Below are 10,274 nucleotides of genomic sequence, written 5' to 3' on the forward strand. Positions count from 1 at the left end.
CTTTACTATGAGAGTGGTGAAGTGCTGGACAGGCTGCCCAGAGAGGCTGTGGATGCCCCATCCCTAGAGGTGTTCAAGGCCAGATTGGATGGGGCCCTGGGCAGCCTGGTCTAGTATTAAATGGGGAGGTTGGTGGCCCTGCATGTGGCAGGGAGGTTGGAGATTCATGATCCTTGAGGTCCCTTTCAACCCTGGCCATTCTGTGATTCTATGATTCTGTGATATGATTGTTGGCAATTTTATAGGAACATTCTTCTGTTTCCACACAAGGATGAGGTGGCAGTAATACATTTTATCTAGGAAATACAACACAGACTACAATGACAATATTTTTTCAGAAAATAGTAACTTTCAAATTATAGTTAATTAATTCAACCTAAAAAAAAGTGCATGCAAAGTGTTATTTCATATTCTCTTAAGAGAAATTTAAGCATTGAAAGTTGAAAAATACGGCAAAGGCAATATAAATTGCACATGAATTCAGAAAAGCAATTTTTTCTCCATTTTCTCCATCACATTTCATAATATAATTTTCACTATTGTAATAGGGTCAGGGGCCATGATATTAAGAAAAATGACTTCTGGCAAAAACCCACAAAATTTTGAACATGAACGGCAATGCTGTGATAGGCCAAGACCGTTGCTGAAAAAGATGTTGCTTTTCCTTCCAAAACAACACTCTCTCAATCAGTCAAATAAAGTTGAACAATTTATTCCTGGAATTGCAACATTAAATGTACCATTGTACTGGCATATTATGAAACATAGAACAAATGGAGCATTTCACATACTGCCTGCATCCCCAACAGGATTTCATAAGCTATGCAACAGATAAGAAACAGACAAAGAAAAATTGATAAACAGATACTATTTTGTATTCTGTATATTTAACAGGCAGTGCACTCAATGTCCTGTATATCATAAATGAGAAGTTTCAAAGACTATTTCAGGAAGTGAAATTAATATCATTGTATAGGTCATTCTCAAGTACAAAAGCATTATAAAACATGTAAAGGCAATGTTAATATCATGGACTTCTTATATGTAAAAAAAAAATGGATCTTTCAGTAATAAATATAACTAGAGTGAAAAAATGAAAAGAAAGTTGAAAATAATCTCTGATGCAGAGATAGAAAGTAGCACACTGCCTATTTATCAGAGAAAGACCAATGGAGAGATCACACTAAAGGGCTAGAAAAAGGCCTTTAAAGTAGTACTCTAAATCTGCAAACAATAATTCAGTCAGGGAAAATAAAGATTGTATCTATGTGGCTAGAAATGTCATATATTGCAGATCTGCTGCATAAATGACCAGCAACATCTAAACAATTATATTTAAAATCAGATCTGAAACAAAGCCAATATGGAGTCCAGAAAAACAAGCAACAATGTGCATATTGAAGGTAATAATAAGTATTTGGATAGTCAGAAAGAAACATTAAAAATCTTCTGAGTTTAAAGTGATAGTGATGCATTCACAAGGTAGTACCAAATAGAGATATGTTTTTAGTTTAGACAGAAAAAAATGCTCAAAGCAAGCACGTAGCAAAAAGTACCTTAGGCTTCTAAATTCAATACAAGCCAAGAGACAGCACAGAGCAGTTACCTAACCTGGGAAGGAAATAGTCATACAGAAGAAGCATAAATACCAAATATCACAGAAAATAATTGATAATCAACTACACAACACAGAGGTTCTAATTCCTGTTGACTAAGTTACCATTAGTTACCATTGTGATTTTGCCTTAGTGCTTCTGCTCCTGTCTAAGAGGAACAGATTTTGTTGTTCTTTTAATAAAATAGCTTTGGATGGTTGTTTTGTTTTTTTTCCTGTAATTGTTTGCAGTCTTCTTTAGAGTCTCACATAAAGCACACATGGATAATGGCAATTATGAATTCAGGCTCCTTTTCCCCCAAGAATCAGGGTAAAATGCAGTAGATTCTATGTGATACTTTAAATACAAGCCTTCAAGTTACAGCATAGACCTGAAAATCCAGGGCTCACCCTTCAGATGCTTGCTATTATTTCAATTTTAAAGATTTCTTTTAAAACTAAAATTGTCAGGCATAAATTCTTATTTTTTCTTCTCATTTATGTAATTAAGTGTTTAGTTTTGTGAAATTATAATGCTACCATGCAGAGAGCTAAAATAGCTACATACAACTCTCTGCATTATAGTGTTATGGTTGCTCTAGCTAATGTTATATGTACTCTGCATTGACAAGTAATTATATGAGGCTTGGTCCAAAAGTAATGCCTCCTATTTTATTATGGTAGCCCATGACATCAGAGGCAGATGATGGTGGTATGACAACAGAGGTTGGACTTTCCCACCACTATTCCATTACATATTGTTGTCATGTGAGAGATGAAAGCAGAGGTCAGTCTGACAGTATAAAGTCTAATCTGGAAGTACATATGAAGCAAAGGTTTGGAACTGAATTCCTCCATGTGGGAAAAATGGCACTGATTGACACTTAACACTTGCTGAATGGTTTTGGAGACCAAAGAGTGAGCACAGTGAGGTGGTAGGTGGTGTTTCAGCAGTGGTGACAGTGACATTAGGTCATTTCCACTGCTGCAGATTCTTATGGGTGCAGCATGCAGGCTCTTGTTCATCGCTGATATAAAAGCATAGCTAATGTTGGTGACTATGTTGAAAAATAGTGTTTTGTAGAGGAGAGTTTGCTCTATCAAATTCTGTTATTGAGCTTGTAATTTCTGCAGCAATAAACAGGAGGCATTACTTTTGGAGTGACCTACTGTATAGTTATTTCTACTTTATTGAAATTGTTATTACTTTACTTGCCCTATATCCCCCATTTTTCACTTTTTTACTATCCAGATTTACTCTTTTTTCCAAAGAGTAAAACTAAGTGGGAAGAAAATCTTTTAACAGTGGAAAGCACTGTTCATTGTCTTTTCCACTTACATTTATACCAGTTGCTTAAATGCCATTTTGAGTTCTATATGGAAAGGTTCAGCTTTAGCTAAGTTTATAGATCCTATGTATGCACTGGGCAACCTCTGCTAAATAAAAAAAAACAAAAACAAAAACCAAACTTTAGATAGAAAATTATCAAACTAGAATACTTTATTTCAAGAATTTCACTCAACACTGAGAACTACAGTGCCTATTAAATCCTCTTTGCAGGGAAGCTGCTACTGAAAAAAAACAAAACAATCCAATATACCAAAATAAAAGATAAATGCTGGAGACATGCCAGCCTAAATTTAGCCAGCTAAACATCCTCACCTATAGTAATTTTTCAACGTTTTGCAAAAAAATTACATAGTTACTTTGCAAGTGTACGTTTTATTTAGTTAAAAGATGACTTGCTTATTTCAAGGAGAGCTTATTCTCTCCAATCTAAGCATCATATTTATGATGTCTTATTCTTTTAATTACTTTTAAAAAAGGAAGCTTTAACTCAGAATTTTTCAGTTATTGTTTTCACTGTCAGTTTATCTTTACTTTGCATATTTGGTAACAATATTCTTGATATTGATAATAGGTTAATCATGGTGATTATAATTCAATCACAGATTATAAAGTGGGACTTCATCTCAAAGAAGATCATAAAATTTAGCATATGTTCAGACTCTTTCATTCTTCGTTCCTAGATTTACCTATATATTTCATGACTGCAAGCCATTCTGCCTCAACTATTTGCAGTAGTGTACATGACCCTTTCCAGCTTTTCAATTTTGCAGATGTATAGCATTAGCAAAGGAAAATTCCTCTTTAATACCATGCTTGACATAATATTTTGTTGTTCAAATTATTAAAACCAATCTCTTAAAAGTAATTTGCAGCATGATAAAAATTCAATTGTAATCTAAGTCTCTATTACAAAATTACTAATGGGGTAAAAGACACTTTTAAACAAAATTTTTTTTCTATCTCAAACACATTCTTCCTGTTTGTGAGAATTTGAAAAGGATAGAGTTTTGATGAGAACAAGGCTTCTCCTTCTTAGTATTAAATTCCAAACTCATGTGTTGGTTTAAAAGTTAGTTCTATTGTAATAACAGTATTCCCTGTAATGCTGTTTTTATATGCCTGACACTAAAAGACATATTTTGCATGTTCACTTACACACATCCACACTTGTTTCATTACTTGGTGCTAAACATAGTATTATCAAATGACAATTCTGAAGCAAGAAGCGTAAAGAATTATACAATGAGATATGAGGAATTAAAAGAGGCATCATGTTACCATAATTTTACATTTAGATGTCCAAAATATTAGACTATGCCTAATGGCCATTACAGGGCTGACTTGACATGTCGACTATGCAGTCTGAACAACAATTGCAAGTAAGTGAATAGTTTTTATACCTCTTGTAAGAAAAATCTTAAAGAAAAAAAATGCAAATAAGAAACTAAGTAGAAGGCTCTATAAAACCACTGTCAGTTGACAAACTGCTTGATGGTAGTTCCAACTATTTTTCAGCTCTAAATCAAAGTCACTTCTGACAACTTCATATTTGGCATATCAGCTTTATATGGCTTTCTTTGTTGCCAGATTGAGAAAATTTTAGTAGCTGTAGAATGTTTATAAGAGTAATGGCTTATGGAGGTAAGTAATTTCATAGTAGAAATAAAAAGTGAAAGTTTATGCAAAGAAAAGCATTCCATATGAAAGTCCATCTTTCCTGAAGAACTTGCATTAATAAACCAGAGATTAAAGAGCAAAACATCAAACGTGTTACACTATTTATATGAGAGAACTCTAGAAATCTCAAGAAAAATCTACATTTTACTAAAGTGAAAACAGATTAAATATTTGAAAAAAGGAACCTAATTCAAATGAGAAATCATAATTCATTGTAAGAGAAATCTTTCCTCTTAACATCAAAGTTGTCAGAGCTGTTCAGTATTAGAAAAAAGAATTAATGATGCATAACTAGATCAAAAGGAAGAAATTTATGGGAGAAGTACTAACAACATTCTCCAATAACAAAGTACTACTCAGCATCACAGTATATAACTGAATAATCTAACATAATCAACTGCTTGATTAGCTAGCATCCTAAGCTGAAAAGTCCTCCTGAAGTCCTGAATTTCTTCCTTGGAAAAGCTCTGACATCTCACTATTTAAGATTTTGCCTGAAAATATATCAATCAATACTAAACTACTAATGTTATGCTGCCCGTGATTATTTCCAAAGTAACAAGAAACTCCAGCAGTATGTTCCACCAGGGGAAAAAAAAACACCTACCTTGAGTCACTTGAATATATTTTATGTGCAACCCAAATACATAAAAGTAGAATCCTGCCTGACCTCACACACTCAACTATGAGACCTATTCCCTGATGAATCTTCTCATTTGACAGATGGCGCATTTTGTCCAAGATGCACAAGTTTTCACAGAAGGATAGAACTACCTGCCTTAGAAATAGCACTAAACTGCACATTAATTTGATGACACATTCATTTCTATTTCCTCCTACTACTAATCTCTTCATGTTCCACATGGTATAAAACTATGGTCTGTCTTTACTGTTGTACGCAACTGTTATTGTTCTTTCTGCTGTTAACAGCTCCTCTGCACCACTGGTACCAACAGTCATTCAGGGTAGTATAAATGATTTCTACTGTAGCTAAACCTTGAGTAGTGTTCTTAGCTTAAATTTAGCTTTCAAGTCACTGGACTATCCTTTGGTCATGAAAAGTTTATCATAGTAATGCTTATCACAGTAAAATTACTACTTTGAAAACTGACATCCTATCAGTTTATCTTTGAATTCAAAAAAATTAAGCCTGTTACATACAAAACAAAGTCATTTATACTAGAAATGTACACAAAACAGATGCAGATTATAATAATGGCTTTGCATCAAAAAAACTTTGTAAATTTGGTTAGCTGTGAGATGAATATTTCTTTTAAACACTGGAAACGGTAATGGCATCTGTTTGCAAGGAGATGGGTTTTAAACATACATGATATTTTATCCTATTCTTTAAATTCTAAAGCTGTGTGGTTTGTTATTTTTCTTTTTTTTATTTTTCAGCATGTTAAAAAAACATCAACATAAAATTCCAAGATTTGAATGAAATACATCTTGAATCTTATAGTCCAAAGAATTTTAAGCAAGTAGGCCACCAACAAAACAGACTGTTCCTTCAGATATTTTGACCAGTAGAGACTACAGAATTGAACTTTTGGAAGAACTACTTAATTTGAGATCCCTACTGTCTCGTAAAGTACTGTGCTAGGAATGCTCCTCTTAATACATACCACTATCCCTACAGAAGCATTTGTCTAAAATATAGCTCTAAAAACATTGGTTTGTTAATGTTTTAGGTTTCTGATTTTAATAATCCTCTTTATTTTGTACCTCCTCTATATTTTATCTTAGTAAAACATCCTTTTACTAAGAGAGACAATGGGATTCCAGCATAATAAGGAATAAATGTAACTTTTCTTCCATAGGTATAAAAATGAAAAAGTCACATAAATAATCTACAACATAATGTCACTATCTTAACAATTTCTCTTGGGCTCTTTTGGAAGTCAGTAAAGAAAACCAGGCATTTACAGTGCACAATTATCTCATTTCAATACACATGCCTCAAAAAGTTGCAGGAGCTATGTTCTGAAACTGCCAAATTCTTTCCAGTCCAAATGGAAATAAGTTATGAATGCAGTGCATATCAACAAGCAGTGAAAAACACTGTATTATAAGAATTTTTCACATAATTAGAAAGACCTTAAAAATTAAATATAAACCAAACAAAGCAAGTCCATAGAAGAATAAAATATACTAACTTCATTATGTTTTCTTTGCTCTTGCATTGCTTCCCAAACAGCTTGGGCAATCTTTTTGTTTTGTCTCTCATGTTCTGCTTTCCACATATTTCTTTCTTCTTCATGAATCTTCTCCATGTTTTTCCTTTCCTCCTCTACAGCTTTCAGAACAACCTCCTGTACTATTTCTTTTTCAGCCTTCAAAACAAATCAAAAAGTAAATGAAGAAAATAGCCACTGCGGGTGCTGTAAGAACACATTTTACTTTTTCTAATGTGATCAGTGAGCTGACAGGATATGAGAAAAATAGTTTTACTTATGAATTATGAACTTTAATCCATCTTAAATGCTACTAATCTTGTGCTACCACAGGACAATGACTTAACAGTTACAAAATTAGAAAGCTGCAAGCAAAGATCTTAAATGTCTATTTGGGTATACCGTATCATAACTAGCTTGCGTTCTGGGATCACAAAAAAATAACATGGAGCAGAAACCATGTAAGTGTTGGTGATATTTATTCACACACTACATCATCCCTGACCATAGCATGGGGATTGGAACTAGATGGTCTTTGAGGTCCCTTCCAACCCAAAGCATTCTATGATTGTGGGACTTCCTATAGGAGGCTCTAATCTTCAAGAATTTTATCAAGTCCAAGGACAGTATAAAGACTACCTTTGGCAAAGTAGCCAATGCATACTTAAAACAAATGCGTCTTCCATCCCCAAACTCTTTAGCTGTGCATACTAAAAGAAGTATAATTCCATATTTTTTTAGTGCTTATATTCAACCATTACATCAGAAGAAACACGCTGAATTTGAAGTAAAAGGGGCAATGCACAGCTCTATACAAGCTGAACCATTCACAAATACATTTATTAGCAAGATGATCTACCATTACACAACATCTACAAATAATGTCATGCTGAAGTTCAAAACAAACGCTGGCTGGCAGCTCGCTCCTCCTTATTTTAATAAGCTATAGGTCTTTATTATTATTGATGATAATATTGCAACAAGTAAAAAAATAAAATTATAAAAGGCCATAAATATTAGGTTCCTCAAATTCATTTATTTGAAAATAAAGCTGTTTCTTGCAATTCATTAGAACCTGATTTTTTTTATCAATTTATAAAATATATTAAAAATATAACCAAAATCAGAAAGGTCCTATTCAGATATTTTATTATACTCGCATTTTCTCCCAGATTTTTTTGTGTTACTGAGAGAGGTGCCATATGAAGATTTAAAGGATGTACAACTATAAACACTGTGCTAGGTAACTTTCATTACTAGTTTTCTCAGATCATTACAAGCAACTGAAAATTTGTACTGCATTCTGTACCAGAATTAGAAATTACATACAGTTTGTTGAAATGTTTGTATTTTCACCTGATTTCACTGTTCTGTCCTCAGTGAAAATCACCATTTTTAACAAAACTTAAGTAAGATACAATGCTAACTGTCTTAAGATCAATTGACCTTCCCACCTAGCTCTTCAAGTTGAGAGATACTGATGCTAATTGAAAGACAGTAGAAACACATTCAGGTAGCATCAACAATGGAACTGCAGTTTTCTATCATCTTGTAATAAACTAATTCAGAGGTTAACTTAAATAGATGAAGATAGCTTACACAGACTATCTCTTTGAAAACATAAGATAAAGTAGATCTATTAATTTGCTTATTTCTATACTCAGACTTTCCTTTAAACACAGATGAGAACATAACATTTGACAAATTTGGTTATAAAATGAGTTGCTAAACCTGGTATTTGTAATGACATACATGGAATTTACTGTGTATTTAATAGCTAGCAAGAGATACCTTTGCAGCAGCTGCCACAGCCTCCTTACTTCTTTTCCTTTCTTCATCCAAACATTTGTCCAGCACTTCCTGAAAATATTACGAAAAATTCAACTGCAATATCCAATAGAGGAGTGGCTAAAAATAATTTCAGTCAACTGCTGAAAAGGAAAAATCCATTTTCCTGTCAATAATTGTGACAGAATCATTGCCTATGAAATCTATAGTGTGCACTGGAATCATTTTTCTTTTGTAAATAAAAGCAATACCTTATGTTTTTGTGACTGCTGCATCAAAGCTTCTTCTATCTTTTCTGACAAGACTGCCTTCTCTGCTTCTAAAATGTCAAGAAGTCTCTGATGCTATTGGGAGAAAATATATTATTTTAACAACAGTTTGCAAGAAAAACAGACAAAAACAACTCACCCAAGAGACTTAGGGTTGTTGGCTGCTTATAAAGCAACTCAAAATTTAGATTTGGTTAAAGGAAATATACAATGTGTCTTTAACTAATTCACTGACAACAGAAACACACAATAAGGAGAAATGTTTTACTTCCCGATTATCTGATATTTCCTCTCAATCTGAACTGTACTAGAAAGGAAGTTGAAAAGAACACTATATATAGCAATATTTCTTATAAAATTTATAACAATAATCCAAATAATCACCCATTTTAAATAGTTTATTTAAACAACTGCATAAATTATATTTGTAGTACCTCTCAGTTAAACGTATAGTAGAACACGACTGTATTCACTTTTAGCCCCCTGTGATAAGCACTTTGAAAGCCAGAAAATGACAGCAATGAGAGCATTGCATCAAGTTTTCTTGTAATCTGAAACATTTTTTCAGGAAGTGAAAGACTATTGAAATGAAGTCCTGGAGCTGGCAGGGTTCATATAGGTAGGTAGGGTAAAGGTGTATCTACTCCAAAGCATGCAACATTGGCAATAAACAGGAGGAGCTGGAAACCATCTGCAGCAGGCAAACTGTGACTTAGTTGCTGTTACTGAAACATGGTGGGACTGCTCCCGTGACTGCAGTGGAGTGCTGCAATGGATGGCTATAAGCTCTTCAGGAGGGACAGGCAAAGAAGGAGAGCTGGTGGTACGGCTCTCTATGTTAATGTTTTGATGTTGTTGAGTTTGGAGCTGGTTAGGTTGAGTCTATATGGGTAAGGATCAGAGGGAGAGTCAACAAGGTTGACGTTCTGGAAGAGGACTGCTATAGATTGCCTAATCAGGATGAAGAGATGGATGAGGCATTCTATGAGTAGCTGACAGAAGCAGTGAGATCACTAGCCCTTGTTCTCATGGGGAACTTCCAACTTTCCTGATACATGCTGGAAATGTAATACAGTACAGAAGAAGCAGACTATGAGGTTTCTAGAGTGCGCCTGGAAGACAACTTCCTGATGCAGCTGGTAATAGAGCTTCCCAGGGGAGATGCCCTGCTCTAGCAGGTCGCAATCCTGCTCTTCACAAAGGATTGGCAGGAGATAGGGAGGTCAAGAGCTGCCTTGGGCAGAGCAACGATGAAATGGTAGAGTTCTTGATTCTTGGTGAAGTCAGGAGAGGGGTCAACAAAACTACTACCTTGGACTTCTGAAGGTTAGACTTTAAACTGTTCAGGACACTGGTAGGTAGGGTCCTTTGGGATTCATTCCTGAAGGATAAGGAGTTTAGTAGACAGCTGTCAAGAA

The 10,274-nt window shown here is 34.2% G+C and overlaps 1 long non-coding RNA gene across 1 annotated transcript; it reads right to left on the minus strand.

Annotated features, from left to right (window-relative positions):
• Positions 1–172: 172 nt before the first annotated feature.
• On the minus strand, positions 173–8,952 carry LOC116217129. Its single transcript, XR_004161181.1, has 3 exons — positions 8,839–8,952; positions 8,591–8,659; positions 173–6,958 (listed from the first exon to the last, which is right to left on the minus strand). It is a non-coding gene; the product is annotated as an uncharacterized LOC116217129 (long non-coding RNA).
• Positions 8,953–10,274: the final 1,322 nt, after the last annotated feature.

This window comes from Meleagris gallopavo, chromosome 1, assembly GCF_000146605.3.
Source record: "Meleagris gallopavo isolate NT-WF06-2002-E0010 breed Aviagen turkey brand Nicholas breeding stock chromosome 1, Turkey_5.1, whole genome shotgun sequence".
Lineage (NCBI taxonomy): Eukaryota > Metazoa > Chordata > Aves > Galliformes > Phasianidae > Meleagris > Meleagris gallopavo.